At 47.7% G+C, this 15,613-nt stretch overlaps 1 pseudogene; it reads left to right on the forward strand.

The window, feature by feature from the left end:
- The window catches only part of LOC148542669 (deoxyribodipyrimidine photo-lyase-like), a 48,503-nt pseudogene that overhangs the window by 14,653 nt on the left and 18,237 nt on the right, over positions 1 to 15,613 (forward strand).

Below are 15,613 nucleotides of genomic sequence, written 5' to 3' on the forward strand. Positions count from 1 at the left end.
AGGAGGTTGCTTCCACAAAATGTGGAGATGATGTTCATAAAAATGAATTATCAACTCTTCCAGGGAGACCAGCCTCCAGAACGTACAGAGGGACCTGTGGTGGTGGATTCCAGTGGGGACGAGTTAATACTCTGTGAGGATGAGGATGTACACAACACTGAAGAGGGTGAGGAATCGGTGGATGAGGAGGATGAGGACGACATCTTGCCTCCGTAGAGCCAGTTTGTGCAGGGACAGATTAATTGCCAGCTTGTTTTGTGGGGGCCCAAACGAACCAATCATTTCAGCCACAGTTGTGTGGCAGACCCTGGCGCTGAAATGATTGCTTTGTTAAAGTGTGCATGTCCTGTTTATACAACATAAGGGTGGGTGGGAGGGCCCAAGGACAATTCCATCTTGCACCTTTTTTTTTTCTTTGCATTATGTACAGTTTGGGGCCTAGTTTTTCAAACTTCCATCCTGTCTGCCACTGCAGTGTCACTCCTAGATGGGTCACGTGTTTGTGCCGCCCACTCGTGTCGCTTAGCATAGTCATCCAGCTACCTCGGTGCAACCTTTTGGACATAAAAACACTATTGTGAGGTGTGTGGTGTTCAGAATAGACTGGAAATGTGCTTGTTGCTACAGCTCTGTATCTCTTTCAGATAATTGGGCCTTCCTGTATGCTCAGCGCCTGGCTGTGAAGCAAAAGCTGCCATTACACGTTGTCTTCTGATTGGTTCCAAAGTTTTTGGAAGCCACTATTCGGCACTATGGCTTCATGCTGAAAGGCCTGAAAGAAGTTGCTGAGGTATATCTAAGCATATGGGGGGCTGTCTACAATGGAGGTGGAGAATTTCAGTAATTTGCTTTTCCTCTGTTTCAGGATTGTAAGGAGCTGAACATTCCCTTCCATTTGCTTATTGGATATGCCAAAGATGTTCTCCCAAACTTTGTGAAAGAACATAGCATAGGCGGGGTGGTGACTGACTTTGCTCCCCTACGTGTCCCCATGCAGTGGGTGGTGGATGTCTGTGAAGGATTACCTAAGGATGTACCACTTGTCCAGGTGAATGGTTATAGGCATACCCAGACACTTAGAAGGTCTTACTCTCAGACTGACGTTTAGATCAATCTCAGTATTAGTGCTTATGGCTGTTATCTCAGTAATGGCTCTGTGTACTTTCATTTATTGTTTTCACTGACATTCTACCGTCAGTTTCCATTATTGATTGTTTTACAATTAGTGACAACTGCTACATTTTCCAGATCATTTTTTTCATAGTTTTAAACTAAAAAGAAAATGTTCGATACTATAAATTTCTTCTTCAGGGTCCATAGGCTACACAGGGAGACCTTGGGGTGTAGGTGATGGAACTGAATCCGGGCACCACGCAGTTAAAGCTTTCAGCTCTCAGGATGCACTGGGTCCACTCTCCCTATACCCTGCTCCCGAGCCAGAGGCACCTCAGTTTCGTTGGTTCCCGTCCGGAGTCAGGTCATCATTACGCAGGGGCTGCTTAGGCAGCCCTTAAGCTTCTTATTTTTTATGATTTATTTAGTTTGTTTGATTCTACTAGAGTGCGCAGCAGCAGACTGTCCCTAGGACATCTGCTCTGCCGCTCCGTCACCCCTCCGAAGCCGCAACGCCAATACTGATCTGGGGATCTCTGCGAGCATTCCAGGGGTCCGCGCTAGCCAAGGCCCCTGCGAAGGACCCAGACTGCAGCCGGACATAAGGGAACAGGTAAGGCGGGTCACCGTGCGTTAAGGCAGTCTATACCTCCGGTCTCAGGGGACAGACCGGAGGTCGCTGGGTGTGGACGCTCTAGCCACCGCGATCCACTAGACCACCGGGGACATTAGGTGCGGGAACCAGCGTCCCGGGGGTTAACAACCAACCAGGGGAGACAGCTTCCCCGTTTTAGTGGCTCCTCTCCTCAGCTCAGGGCGCCTTTCCTCTGAGGTCTGGCTTCCCTGAGATGCTCTCCTCCTCCGACCACGCCCCCTCTGAGGTCTCCTGTGGCCATTTTCATCATGGTGCAGTCGCAGCTCTCTCAGAAAAACGCGTGGTCCGGTCCCCCTACATACCTCTCCCTTGGGTTAGTGTATGTAGCACTATAGCCTACCAGACACTGAGTCTGTGTAGTTGATTGTAATGCCAATTTGCAGTAATTCCTGCATTGTATGTGACTTGTGCTAGCGCTGCCTGTCTGTGTCTCTTTTTTTCTATCTGTCAGCATATGGCTATACCCTTTCTCTATTTCATGCCCTAATACAGGTGTTAGGATGATTCATACATAACCATATATATATATATATATATATATATATATATATTAGTGATGAGCGGTTCGGATTCTGAGGAATCCGAACAGCTCCGAACAGGTGGAATCCGAGTCCACCCGAACGCAAGTTCGGGTGTTCCCGCCTGACTCGGATTCCACCTCGAGGCCGAACGTCACCCGTCCGGCGTCGGATTCTCGCGAGAGCCGGGTGATGTTCGGCCTCTATGAAAAGGCGCGGCGCCCGGCAGTCGGCGCCATTTTGCGTGTGACTCTGCGTAGTTAGGTAGTGCGCTGTCTGCTAGTGTTAGATAGATTAGAGTAGGCAGTGTTCTTGCCGCTGTGACTTTACTGGGCATAAGCACTTTGTGTGTGCTCCGTAACTGGGCATAATAAGCCCACTGTGTGTATGTGTAGTGTACTCACTGTATTATACAAGCTCCGTGACAACTGACAGGGCATAGCCCACTGAGTGTATTATTATACAAGCTCCGTGACTGGGCTTAGCCCACTGAGTGTATACAAGCTCCATGACAGGGCATAGCCCACTGAGTGTATTATACAAGCTCCGTGACAGGGCATAAGCCCACTGAGTATTATACAAGCTCCGTGACAGGGCATAGCCCACTGTGTCTATTATACAAGCTCCGTGACAGGGCATAGCCCACTGAGTGTATTATACAAGCTCCGTGACAGGGCATAAGCCCACTGTGTCTATTATACAAGCTCCGTGACAGGGCATAAGCCCACTGTGTCTATTATACAAGCTCTGTGACAGGGCATAAGCCCACTGAGTATTATACAAACTCCGTGACAGGGCATAAGCCCACTGTGTCTATTATACAAGCTCCGTGACAGGGCATAAGCCCACTGAGTATTATACAAGCTCCGTGACAGGGCATAGCCCACTGTGTCTATTATACAAGCTCCGTGACAGGGCATAGCCCACTGAGTGTATACAAGCTCCGTGACAGGGCATAAGCCCACTGTGTCTATTATACAAGCTCCGTGAAAGGGCATAGCCCACTTTGTGTATACATGCTCCGTGACTCCAGTTCATAGTGATAAAGTAATATGGATCACGAGAATGAACCGAGAGGAGAGCAGAAACAACATGTAAATGCTAGCATTGCAGCGGCTGGAAGTCCATCACTTTCATCTAAAGCTGATGCTCAAGGGCATAGAGGCTTTAAAAACTTAGGGAACCTGAAATCAAAAAATGTAGATTTCACAGGGGTAAAGACAAAAAAAAAACCTCTAAAGAATACTACTATTGCAGAGAAACAGAAAATTGGCAACATACCATTCACCACACGTAGCGGCAAGGAAAGACTCAGGATTTGCCCTTTATTTCTGAGTGGTGGTTCTGCAACTGTCAGTGAGGCATCTTGTGCCTCTCGTGATGATAAAAGACCTTTTCAATCAGACTATAGAAGTGTGAAAAAATGTAAAACCAATAAGGCAGTAGAACAAACTGTGTTTTTTAAAACACAAATGTCAGAAATCCCTGAGGAGAGTCTAAGTGGGTCCTCGAGTGGCATTTCTATGTGTAAGCCTGACCTTTCAGAGAAGCCGCCCTCCACAGTTTCTTTTCCATCTGTAGTTGTGGGGATGAGCAGTATTGCCGAGGACATAGAAATTGAGGATGCCACAGTGGAATTGCAAGAGGATGAGAGGAATATATGTGCAGCTGACACTGGCACTAATGAGGATGTTGAGGATGAGGATATTATTTGTATAAGTCAGGCACCAGTGGAAGCAGCTCTTGGCCAAGATAAGAAGGCCATTGCCATGCCTGGGCATAGAACCAACAAATCCACATCTTTTGTGTGGAATTACTTTTACCCAAACCCTGACAACGTTTGTCAAGCCATTTGTAGCCTCTGTGAGACCACAGTTAGTAGAGGTAGGGACGTTAAGCATCTAGGAACCTCTAAGCTATTACGTCATCTGCAGCGAGCTCATGACAGGTGTTTGATAACAGAAACTACTGCAAAAAAAATAACAACAAGCAGTCCAGCATTAGCTAAATGCCTTCTCTCTACTAAATCCCAGCACCTTCAATCTCCGCCGACAACACCTTCCTCCTCAATATCCTCAGGAATGATCAGTGGTAGTACAACATCCAATTTGTTAGTGCTAAGTCACGGTGACTCCTCCAATTTCCAGGACACCTCAGAAGAAACTGAATCTTTGAGCGCTAGGCCTGCTGCTGCTGCTGGTGGATCTTCATCCCAGAAGTGGACCAAGAAGACTACTAGTAGTATACCAAAAAAACAATTGACTGTTAAAGAATCTCTTGCAAGGGGAGCAAGTATGACAGCTCTCACCCTGTCGCACAGCGGATCACTGACGCCATGACAGCTATGCTAATATTAGATCTGCGTCCAATATCCTCAATTAATGCAGTGGGATTTACACAGCTTATTGAGGTCATGTGTCCCCAGTACCAAATTCCATCTCGGTTTAAGTTTACCCGAAAAGCCATTCCTCGGCTGTACCAGGACGTTAAACAGAACCTAATTATTGGTCTGCAAAATGCTATTGTACCCACTGTCCACTTAACCACAGATATGTGGACAAGCGGTAGTGGACAAACTAAAGATTACATGACTGTGACGGCCCACTGGGTGGGTGAATCGCCTTCAGCAGCAGCAGTATCTAACAAACAACACCAGCTCATTCAGAGGCAGGCATCTCTGTGCATCACCGGATTCAATAAGAGGCATACCGCTGACAACCTCTTAGAAAAACTAAGAGATGTCATAGAAACATGGTTTACCCCACTTGGACTCTCCTCAGGATTTGTGATTTCTGACAATGCTACAAATATAGTGAAAGCATTACAGCTGGGTGAATTCCAACACATCCCCTGTTTTGCTCACACAATAAACTTAGTGGTGCAGGGTTTTTTAAAAAACGACAGGGGCGTGCAGGAGATGCTGTCTGTGGCCTGAAAAATTTCGGGACATTTTCGGCATTCAGCAACAGCGTGCAGGAGATTGCAGCACCTGCAAGAGCAGTTTAATTTGCCCTGCCATCAACTGAAGCAAGAAGTGATAACGAGGTGGAACTCAACCCTGTATATGCTTCAGCGGATGGAGGAGCAGCAAAAAGCCATCCATAGCTATACGACAAGCCATGACATTGGGAGAGGAGGGGGAATGTACCTTACCCCAGCACAGTGGAGAATACTTTCTGTCTTGTGCAAGGTGCTCAAACCATTTGAAGTTGCCACTTGTGAAGTGAGTGCTGACACTGCTAACTTTGGGTAAGGTGATTCCCCTGATTTCGCTTTTGGAAAAGCAGCTGGAGAAATTGAAGGATGAGATTAAACAAAGTGATTCCGCAAAGTATGCTGGACTGATAGATCAAGTCCTTTGTTCGCTTCGCCAGGATCCACGGGTGGCCAAGATCTTGAAATCTGATCATTATATTTTAGCAACCATTCTTGATCCTAGGTTCAAGTCATATGCTGTGTCTTTCTTTACAACTGACCCAGATCTTAAAAGAACCAAAGCGCTCCTTGTGAGCAAGTTGGCAGCTGAAGTGACACATGGCACTACGATGACGTCTCCTCCTTCGGTTTCTCCAGCAGCAGCCAGAAAAAAATGCACCTTTTCCAAAAGACCCAGTGGTGATGCAGATAAGTCAAGTCAACATTTTGACATCTGGTCGGGTCTAAAAGATTTGCCCAACACCAGTGACACCTCTACCGCAACTCCATCTAATACGATTACCATCCAAAGAATGGTGGAGGATTATTTTCAGGACACCGTACATGTAGACATGTCAGAGTCCCTTTGAATATTGGAAGAAAAAAAAGGCAATTTGGAGACCCTTGTATAAACTGGCTTTGCATTATTTAAGCTGCCCACCCTCCAGTGTGTACTCGGAGAGAGTTTTCAGTACAGCCGGGAACCTTGTGAGCGAATGACGAAGGAGGCTACTTCCACAAAATGTAGAAAAAATTATGTTCATTAAAATGAACTGGAAATTTCACGAGGAAAACCTTTCCCACCCATCACGTCACAGTACAGATACTTCTGTAATGGTGGTTCCAGCGGGGATGAACTGATATTGTGTGAGGAATCGGATGATGTACACCCTGATGAGGGTGAGGATGGCAATGATGGTGACATCATGCCACTGTAGACCTGTTGCCTTTAGTAGATTGGAAGATTTTTTTGTGGGGGCCCAAACAAACCAAGCACTTCAGCCACAAAGTGGCAGTACCTGTCGCTGAAATGCTTCGTTTGTTAAAGTGTGCATGTCCTTTTTAAGATCCAACATAAAGGGTGGGTGGGAGGGCCCAAGGACAATTCCATCTAGCACTTCCTTTCATTTCTGCCACTGCTGTGTGGCATAGTTTCATAGATGTGCTTTAAACTGTGGTGTCTGTGCCACTGCGCCGCTGCTCTGACGCTTGGTCACCAGTCAGCTCACTGCAAACTTTGGCCAATAATGGTGAAAACAATAATTTAAGCTGTGAGGTGGTCTAAATTGACTGTAAATTAATGTTATTGAGGTAAATAACACTCTAGGAAGAAAAAAAAGCCCAATTTATGTAATTTTAGCTTTTTTTGCCAATTTTGGCAAAAAATCCAAATCCAAATCCAAAGCCAGTCACCGCAGTTTGGCAAATCCAAATACGGACGACGAATTAGAACCAAATCCAAATCCGGCAAAAATGGTCCGGCGCACATCCCTAATATATATACACTGTACAGAAAAATAGGCGGCACTCGGAGACTGGATAAGACTCGTGAAACCCTCAGCCTAGGGCCTTTTAATCAATCATAAGTCGACGTTTCGGGGTCTTGCACCCCTTCCTGCTGTCCTGAGGAAGGGGTGCAAGACCCTGAAACGTCGACTTATGATTGATTAAAAGTACCTCGGCTGAGGGTTTCACGAGTCTTATCCAGTCTCCGAGTGCCGCCTATTTTTCTGTACAGTGTGTATTGGGGGTGCTGTCCTCCTAATAAGGAAGGCACCAGAGCAAGGTGTGGGCTGTTTGTCCAAGTTACACTGCGTGAAGGAGTGCCGGAGTTGTTGCTTCTATATATATATATATATATATATATATATATATGAAAAACTATATTTGTGAGGTCTGTCACATACTGTTGTGTGCTGCACTGTGCCGTATTTAGGCAACAGGTCCCTGCAGTTGACCCAAGCATAAAACAGGACCAGTAATTTGCTTCCCTGCTAGTATTTGTGTGTACTCGTGGTTGCATTGTACCCAGTGCCATATTGTGTGTTATCTTACTCTCTGGGGTGTATTTTATATTATCTATGTTTTTTCATATTTGGCCGCACCATGAGGGTAAGTCACTCACAGCCCTATCCGTACACCTTACACATTTTTGTTTAAAAATATTTTTATTTGGTTTGGTTTTTGTTTTGTAAGTCCATTTTAATCTGTTTTCTTGATACATTAAAAGTTATATTTTATTTCGATATTCATATAGGCTATAAGAGTGCCCCATAATAGTCTTGCAGATCATGCAATCTCTTTTTTTGGTACTGTTGTCAGCATGTATATATCTGAGCCGCACCACCACTAACTCCATCACAATATTAATTGGTTTACATTTAGGAACATTTGTGGACATAGCCTTTCTAAATAGGATTTAGAAAGGCTATGAGTTATTCTCAACTTCTGTGTAGTAGTCACACCTGTGCGGTGGTAAAATCCTGTCCCCAATTTCCTTTTTGCTATAAACCTCTGCAAGTGCCCCATGGCACTCGATAATGCCACAGCACCCAGTTTGGGAACCACTGACCTACATCGGTCTAAGTGTTCGCAAATACACGCTATAGTGCGTATTTTGCCCACTAATGAGGATCGGGGACTCCTTTTTTCCGCTGCCTGCCACTCCCTGGCTCCTGGTTACATGATTGATGTCTCCCCTGGCCCAGCTGCAGAGGAGACATCAAAATGGAAGTGGAGCCAGCCTTTACACGCCCCTAGATGCTGCAGCTCACTCAGCAGTCAGCGTGACTCTGAGTGGACTGCCCTGGCGTGAAGAACACTGCGGGCCGCCTCCCCTTCCCGGCGTGAAGAACACTGCGGGACGCCTCCCCTCCCTGGCATGAAGAAGACGCAGCCCGGCCCCCGGCTTGAAGATGACACCCGGCACCCTAAAGCAGGTAGCGCTGCGGGTGGGCTTGGTGTGGTCCGGGGGTGGGGGGGATGAATAATAAAATGTACCGCTGGCTGGTCCACTGCTATCCGGCTAGGAGTGCATGCCATGCAGATGCGAGGCCCCACCCCCTCCCACCTGCCTGCATTCTGGAGACATTCCCTCAGTGACAGTCAGTGTCTGTCAATAGCCAGCCGGGCGCCCGCTGTAAATGTGTTGGTAAGGTACAGCAGCGCGCCTGGCCTCAGATGTCCCCGGCTTTCAACCTCTATTTCCTGCCTTCCCTGCTTAGTCCTCATCCCCACCTCCTCTTCCCCTCTAATACCCAGTGGCACCGAGCCCTTCTCTTGTCCCTGCCTACCCCTCCATCTGTCTGCAGCTCCTCTCCCCCTCTAATACTCAGTGGCACCTAGCCCCTTCTCTTGTCCCAGCCTACCCCTCCATCTGTCTACAGCTCCTCTCCCCCTCTAATACCCACTGGCACCCAGCCCTTCTCTTGTCCCAGCCTACCCCTCCATCTGTCTGCAGCTCCTCTCCCCCTATAATACCCAGTGGTATCCAGCCCCTTCTCTTATCCCAGCCTACCCCTCCATCTGTCTGCAGCTCCTCTCCCCCTATAATACCCAGTGTCATCCAGTTCCTTCTCTTGTCCCAACCTACCCCTCCATCTGTCTGCAGCTCCTCTCCCCTTCTAATACCTAGTGGCACCCAGCCCTTCTCTTGTCCCTGCCAACCCCTCCATCTGTCTGCAGTTCCTCTTCCCCCCTAATAACCAGTGGTATCCAGCCCCTTCTCTTGTCCCAGCCTACCCCTCCATCTGTCTGCAGCTCCTCTCCCCCTATAATACCCAGTGGCATCCAGTCCTTCTCTTGTCCCTGCCTACCCCTCCACCTCCACCTGTCTGCAGCTCCTCTCCCCCTCTAATACCTGGTAGCACCCAGATCTTTTCTCCTGGGTAGTTTCTAGATGCCCGTCACCGAACGGACGCTGACATCATCCGTTATCCACGTGGCATAAAGGGGGAATAGAAATGGAAAGGTATATTTCCCGTTCTGTACTTGTACCTGGAAGTGACGTGCAGTGAGGTCAGAAGAGCGGTTCCCTGCCCACACAGTTCACAAAAAAGTAAACTTGTCTCCTCGCGGGCTCGCTAAGCTCGCCACAAAATTATATTCCCCCTCTATGCCCACTAGGATGGTAGGGAATGACGTTGGACAGTAGCTGATGACATCAGGGTACAGAAACTGAAGGGGATCTAGCTTTAACCGAATAGAAGACTGTAGCGAGCGAAGTGAGCCTGCAAGGGTACAAATTTCTACTATTGGCGGCCAGATACTCCAGCTGAGACAACATATCAGCGTTGTGGGGCCTGAGAACTGCACCTTTGCCCTCACTCCACATCACATCCAGGTCCTTTGGATGAAGGGGAAATAAAATTAACCCTTACTCCTGTCCCTGCCTACCCCTCCACCTCCAATACCCGGTGGCACCCGGACTTCTCACTTCCCTGCCTACTCCTTTTATCCCTAGCTACCCTCCACATCCCAGTCCCTTCTTTTGTTCCTGCCTACTCCTCCTGTCCCCAGTTTCCCTCACCTATAATCTGACTCCCCAAATTCTCCTGTTCCCGACTCCCCACCTCCTACTCCTGTTCACGTTTTTTTTAAAAATTATGCAGAAACTATAGTTTCTGCATAATTTTATGTATCACTGCTATGTAAGAACAGTCTAATGCAGAAGATATCACAGAAATCTCATGCAGAGGTTAACTACTGCAGCAGACTGCAGTCCCCATTAATGTCAATGGGTACTGCAGTCAAATGGGCATTCTAGGGGTATGTGAGAAAGTGTGGTGGCATGTCGGGAGGTCTCAGGGGCATATGCGGAGCTCTAAAGCATACATTTATGATGGGACCCAGAAATGGTCAAGTAGGACCCCAATTTTTATAAGTAGCGGGTCCCTGGGACCCATATATCTTGCCGCTTGGCGCGATCACTGGGTCTAAACTTCTTTAAACTCTTGTTCATTTCTTCACTGTAACAGTCAATGAATTGGTTTCTAGTGGAAGTATCCTGGTGCAGCAAAGCTTCTCCTGAACTGACATCTTCAGTATACTTGGATAATTCCAAGCTATTCTTTATGACAGAAATTCTCATGAGACCCCAATATCTGTGTATTATAGGAGGGTGGTAAAAAGAAAATAATTGTTTCAGAAATCTAATCAGAAATTCAACCTAAAATTTGCTACATAGAATGTGGAGCAAGATTCTATGGTCTGATGAGACCAAGGTGTAGCTTTTTGGCCGGAAAGCTACAGATGCGTTCTCGTACACTGTGAGCCTTATGCGCACAAATAATACAACCGTAAGCAACAAAACTACTTTGTCAGATTGCACCGATCAATTTGATGTGCGACATTTGTACAACTGTGTGCGAATGAGTCTGAATCTGTATACAAAGTGCTACTATACAGCGGACATGGCTTTTTCTCACAAGGTTTGTTGTGCTTCATCTGTGACTTTGTACATGTTTTAAACTTGAAATTTCTGTGTAGTTAAAGCCACAGTCAGTGTCTCTAGTACACTTTGGTGTTTAGCTGGGTCTGTAATGCAAATAAGACGCAAAATATAAAATAAAAGTACGCTACACCTCTTGGAGCTTCTCAGTCGAGCCAGGCATCTCGTGCTGATAGGCGTATTGAGGCTAGGTGTATGAGAACACAACTGTACATACTGTTTGGCACAAGCCTAATTCTACACATCTACAGAAATAAGGTGGTGGAAGCATAATACGGGTTTCCCTCTCTGCTTTAGAGAATGGAGAATTGTCAAAAAGGACAGAAAAAGATAAATAAGTCTTGGAAAATAACTTGCTGCAGTCTGTAAGAGACCCAAAACACACAACTAAATCCATGTTACAGTTACTTCGGGATCTAGTTACTAAGCAGTGTTATGAGACAGAGTGAAAAGTGATAAGTCTGTGATAAGGTGCCAGCCAATCAGCTCCCAACTGTCATTTTTCAAACACAGCCTGCGAGATGACAGTTGGGAGCTGATTGGCTGGCACCTTATCACAGACTTATAACTTTTCACTCTGTCTCCTAACACTGCTTAGTAACTAGACCCCTCTGTGTGGCCCAATCAAAGCTGTGGCCTCATTCCAATATTTTGTGTTGATCGGTGGTTACAGTTCCCAAATCCTATGATGTAAAAAAAATACTAGTGGTGCGAATACAGTATCAAGAGAAATAATTCATCCAATGGAAGTTTTGTTTGTGTGAAAAGTCTTACATGGAGTCTAGAAGATGGATACAGAAGCTTGTAGTTAGGTTTTGTGTATTGCAGCTACATCCTTTAACACGTCATTCCTATTTTCAGGTGGATGCCCATAATATTGTACCCTGCAGTATTGCCTCCAACAAACAGGAGTATGGAGCTCGAACAATCCGGAGGAAAATTCATGACCAACTGTCCTCGTTCCTTACTGAATTCCCTCCCGTAATTAAACATCCATTCAGCTCCAAACTGATAGCAGAGGTTGGTATCTATGTCCATTTGTCAGAGGTAACAAAGTAACTGCCATGGTTACAAATCAAGTAATTGACGTGCTAAAAGTTTCCACATTACATGTGTGTGTCGTGCCATGTCCTCAGGACCCCAAACAATGCATGTTTTCTATGGCTCCTCACAGAATTCCAAGTGAAATAATTATCTCCACCTGTGGATCTTTTAAAATGTCAGTGAGTAATGAATACACCTGTGCACCTGCTAGGTGACCTCTGAAAACGTGACCTGTGTGGGGTCCTGAGGACCGAGCTTGAGAACCACTGCACTAACGCATCCCCGCCCTCTCTCACCTCTAACACATTCCCACTCTTGCCTGTAGCATACCCTGCACATTACTTACCTGTACTGCATTGAGAGCAAGGGCCCTCATTCAGAGCCGTACGCTCTGAGCAGAGCGCACGCTCTGAATGAGGGCCGTCCTCCATAACTATGGAGCGTCCCTCTGGACGCTCGTATAGCTGTGGGTCACCACCCACAGCCTATACAAGCGTGCAGTTTGATGGCCGCGATGGTCTTGACCATCGCGACCATCGAAACTGCGTGCCGGAGCCTGCGGTTGAGGTTTTTAACCGCAAGGCCCGGAGTGATTTTGGCTCTATCAGAGCCAAAATCACTCCCACTGACATCACTAGTGATGTCAGTGGGCCGGCTTCTGACGGGAGGCGTTCCCTTGGGAACGCCCCCGTCAGGGAGGCACGCCCCCGGCACGCCCACCAAAGGGGGCGTGCTGTCAATCAACATCGACAGCACGCCCCCTTTGATCAGACACAACGAGCGAAGGACTTTCCTACGCTCATCGCGTCTGGCGCATGCGCACGACGGAGCTCCCGCCGTCGTGCGCATGCGCAGTGCACAACATCGACCCACTTGCGAGTGGACAGCCGCTTGCGAGTGGGTCTGAATCAGGGCCTAGGTTTCTAATCATATGTCGCTTACAATAAAAAGTTCTGAAATATAGTGACAGACTATGAAGTCAATTAATTCAGATTCACTGCCAAACTGTCTTACTGACAAATTAAAGGAAAAATGTTCCCCCAGCACTCTGCAAATGACCAGCAATGAGATTTAATTACTACTTGATAATAACAGAGATCTCAGTTTGCATATTTGTGCAAAGATATGTTTAAGAGACCAGGCCACGTGAAGTCTTCTGCGTTCTGGTGGTCCCTAATGCTACATGATAATAGCACCCACTTTGGGTCATATAATTGCATACTGTGAGGCTACATGATAATAATGCATACATTAATATATCTAAACTGAGAGCCAACTAGCCTAAAGTAACTCCAAAATCCTCCAAATGGCACTTGGGGACTAGCACACCTGTGTTAACTTGAATAGGATAGGCAGTCTGTGCACAAGGCACACAGTGATATTGGTATGAGCGGTGGGTGAAGGGTCTGCTGCTGCCAATCTATATAGTGCTGCTGGTCACGTGGGCCACTCCTGCGACAGGGCCCCTGTGCAAAGCAATACAACTAGAACACCTCAAATAAATAAAATGTTGGCAGAAGCGATTTCATCGTGGGTGAAATCACGGGCAACAGCTAGTGATTTCTAAATTGGTAAAGTAAGGATATTGGTGCCGAAGACAGGCCACTAATGGAACTAAGGCCCTCATTCAGAGCCGTACGCTCTGAGCAGAGCGCACGCTCTGAATGAGGGCCGCCCTCCATAATTATGGAGCGTCCTCCTGGACGCTCGTATAGCTGTGGGTCACCACCCACAGCCTATACGAGCGTGCAGTTTGATGGCCGCGATGGTCTTGACCATCGCGACCATCGCCACTGCGAGCCGGAGCCTGCGGTTGAGGTCTTCAACCGCAAGGCCCGGAGTGATTTTGGCTCTATCAGAGCCAAAATCACTCCCACTGACATCACTAGTGATGTCAGTGGGCCGGCTTCTGACGGTAGGCGTTCCCTTGGGAACGCCCCCGTCAGGGAGGCACGCCCACCAAAGGGGGCGTGCTGTCAATCAACATTGACAGCACGCCCCCTTTGATCAGACACAACGAGCGAAGGAAAGTCCTTTGCTCGTCGCGTCTGGCACATGCGCACGACGGAGCTCCCGCCGTCATGCGCATGCGCAGTGCACAACATCGACCCACTTGCGAGCGGACAGCCGCTTGCGAGTGGGTCTGAATCAGGCCCTAAGTTTTTTACACCTCCATTTATAATATCTGGTTGCTAAGAAGAATTACTTGCAGTAAACTGCACAATGAATATACGAGTATAGCCATTGAATAGTTTTTCCACATAAGGGTACTTTTCTCCTTCATCCACTAGGGGACACTGGAGCTTCATGACAGTGGGGTATAGACGGTGGGTTGAGTTGAGCCTGGCACTTTAAAAATCTACGAGTGTGACTGGCTCCTCCCCCTCTATGCCCCATCAGCCCCAGTTTTTAGAATGTGCCCGAGTAGAGCCGGTGCACAGGGGCTGTCTCCAGCCCTTAAATTAAAATTTGTAAAAGAAAAAAAATCAAGCAAGAGGACAGGCAGACTGTTTGCTGTGACAGTCTGCCTGCATCGTGGGAGCCGCCAGAGAGGGGACCACACGGCTACTGCAGCCTGTGTCCGGTCACCCTATGGAGGGGAGGCTGCTTTAGGCAGTTAAGGAGTCATCAGACTCAGCGGGGCCCGCCACAGCTAACACTGGCTTATGTCCGGGTCCCCGCTCTCCCCTCACTGCCCAGCGCTCTGGCCGCAGCAGCCCGGTAAGTAGCACACCTCTCCTGACTAGCAGGAGAGGTGTAAATAATCTGCTGGGTCTGGTAACAGCGCACGGCTGCCAGTGCCACGCTGGTGTTGCGGAAGAACACCGGCGCTGGCTGTTAGGTAGGCGCGCTCGGAGCGGCGGTCCTACCTCTGCGTGCTGGTGCTTGTGTAAAAGGCACTGGCACGTTTATCACTGGTGGTGGTCGTGCCGGTGGCCCCCGCTGTCAGCGCGGGAGGGACACATGAGCGGAGTGTATGCCGCGCGCATACAATAGTGGCGGCCAGCAGGAGGAGGAGCTTATAGGTCCCTCCTCCTCTTCCTCCTTCACTGCCTGGGCTAGTTTGGCGCGCTCTGAACGGGAGTGGCGCCTCAGAGAGCTAGAGGAGCTACTACATTGGGCTCCCTGAAGGCACTGAACAGAGGGGGAGAGGAGGAATCTGACAGCTTCTACAGGGGGTCTGTAATTACAGAGGGTAGTTTTAACTACCTTCTGGTTCTATTGAGTAGCATTATTAACGATCTGCTCCTCCCTTATATTGCACTGTCTGCCCCTGTTACTGAGCTGCATTATTATTATTATTGAAATCTGCTCCTCCTATAATGCTTTGCCTGCAATTTGAGTAGCATTATTATTGAAATTCTGCTCCTCCCTTATTGCTCTGTCTGCTCCCATACTTGAGTAGTATTATTATTGAAATTCTGCTTCTCCCTATACTCTTCTGCATTCCTGAGTTGTATGTGGTGTCTGTCTGTGAGTACATGATGACATCCAGGACAGAAAAAGCTGCTTCACAAAAGCTGTTTGCCTGCACTAAGTGCAGGAAGAAATTTACCCATGCTCGCTCCGAAGGGTCTTCCCTGTGCGAGACGTGTGAAGCAGAGAGTGCTAACATGCAGTCTGTCACTCCCTCCTTCT

This window comes from Taudactylus pleione, unplaced genomic scaffold (assembly GCF_031769625.1).
Source record: "Taudactylus pleione unplaced genomic scaffold, aTauple2 ptg000010l, whole genome shotgun sequence".
NCBI lineage: Eukaryota > Metazoa > Chordata > Amphibia > Anura > Myobatrachidae > Taudactylus > Taudactylus pleione.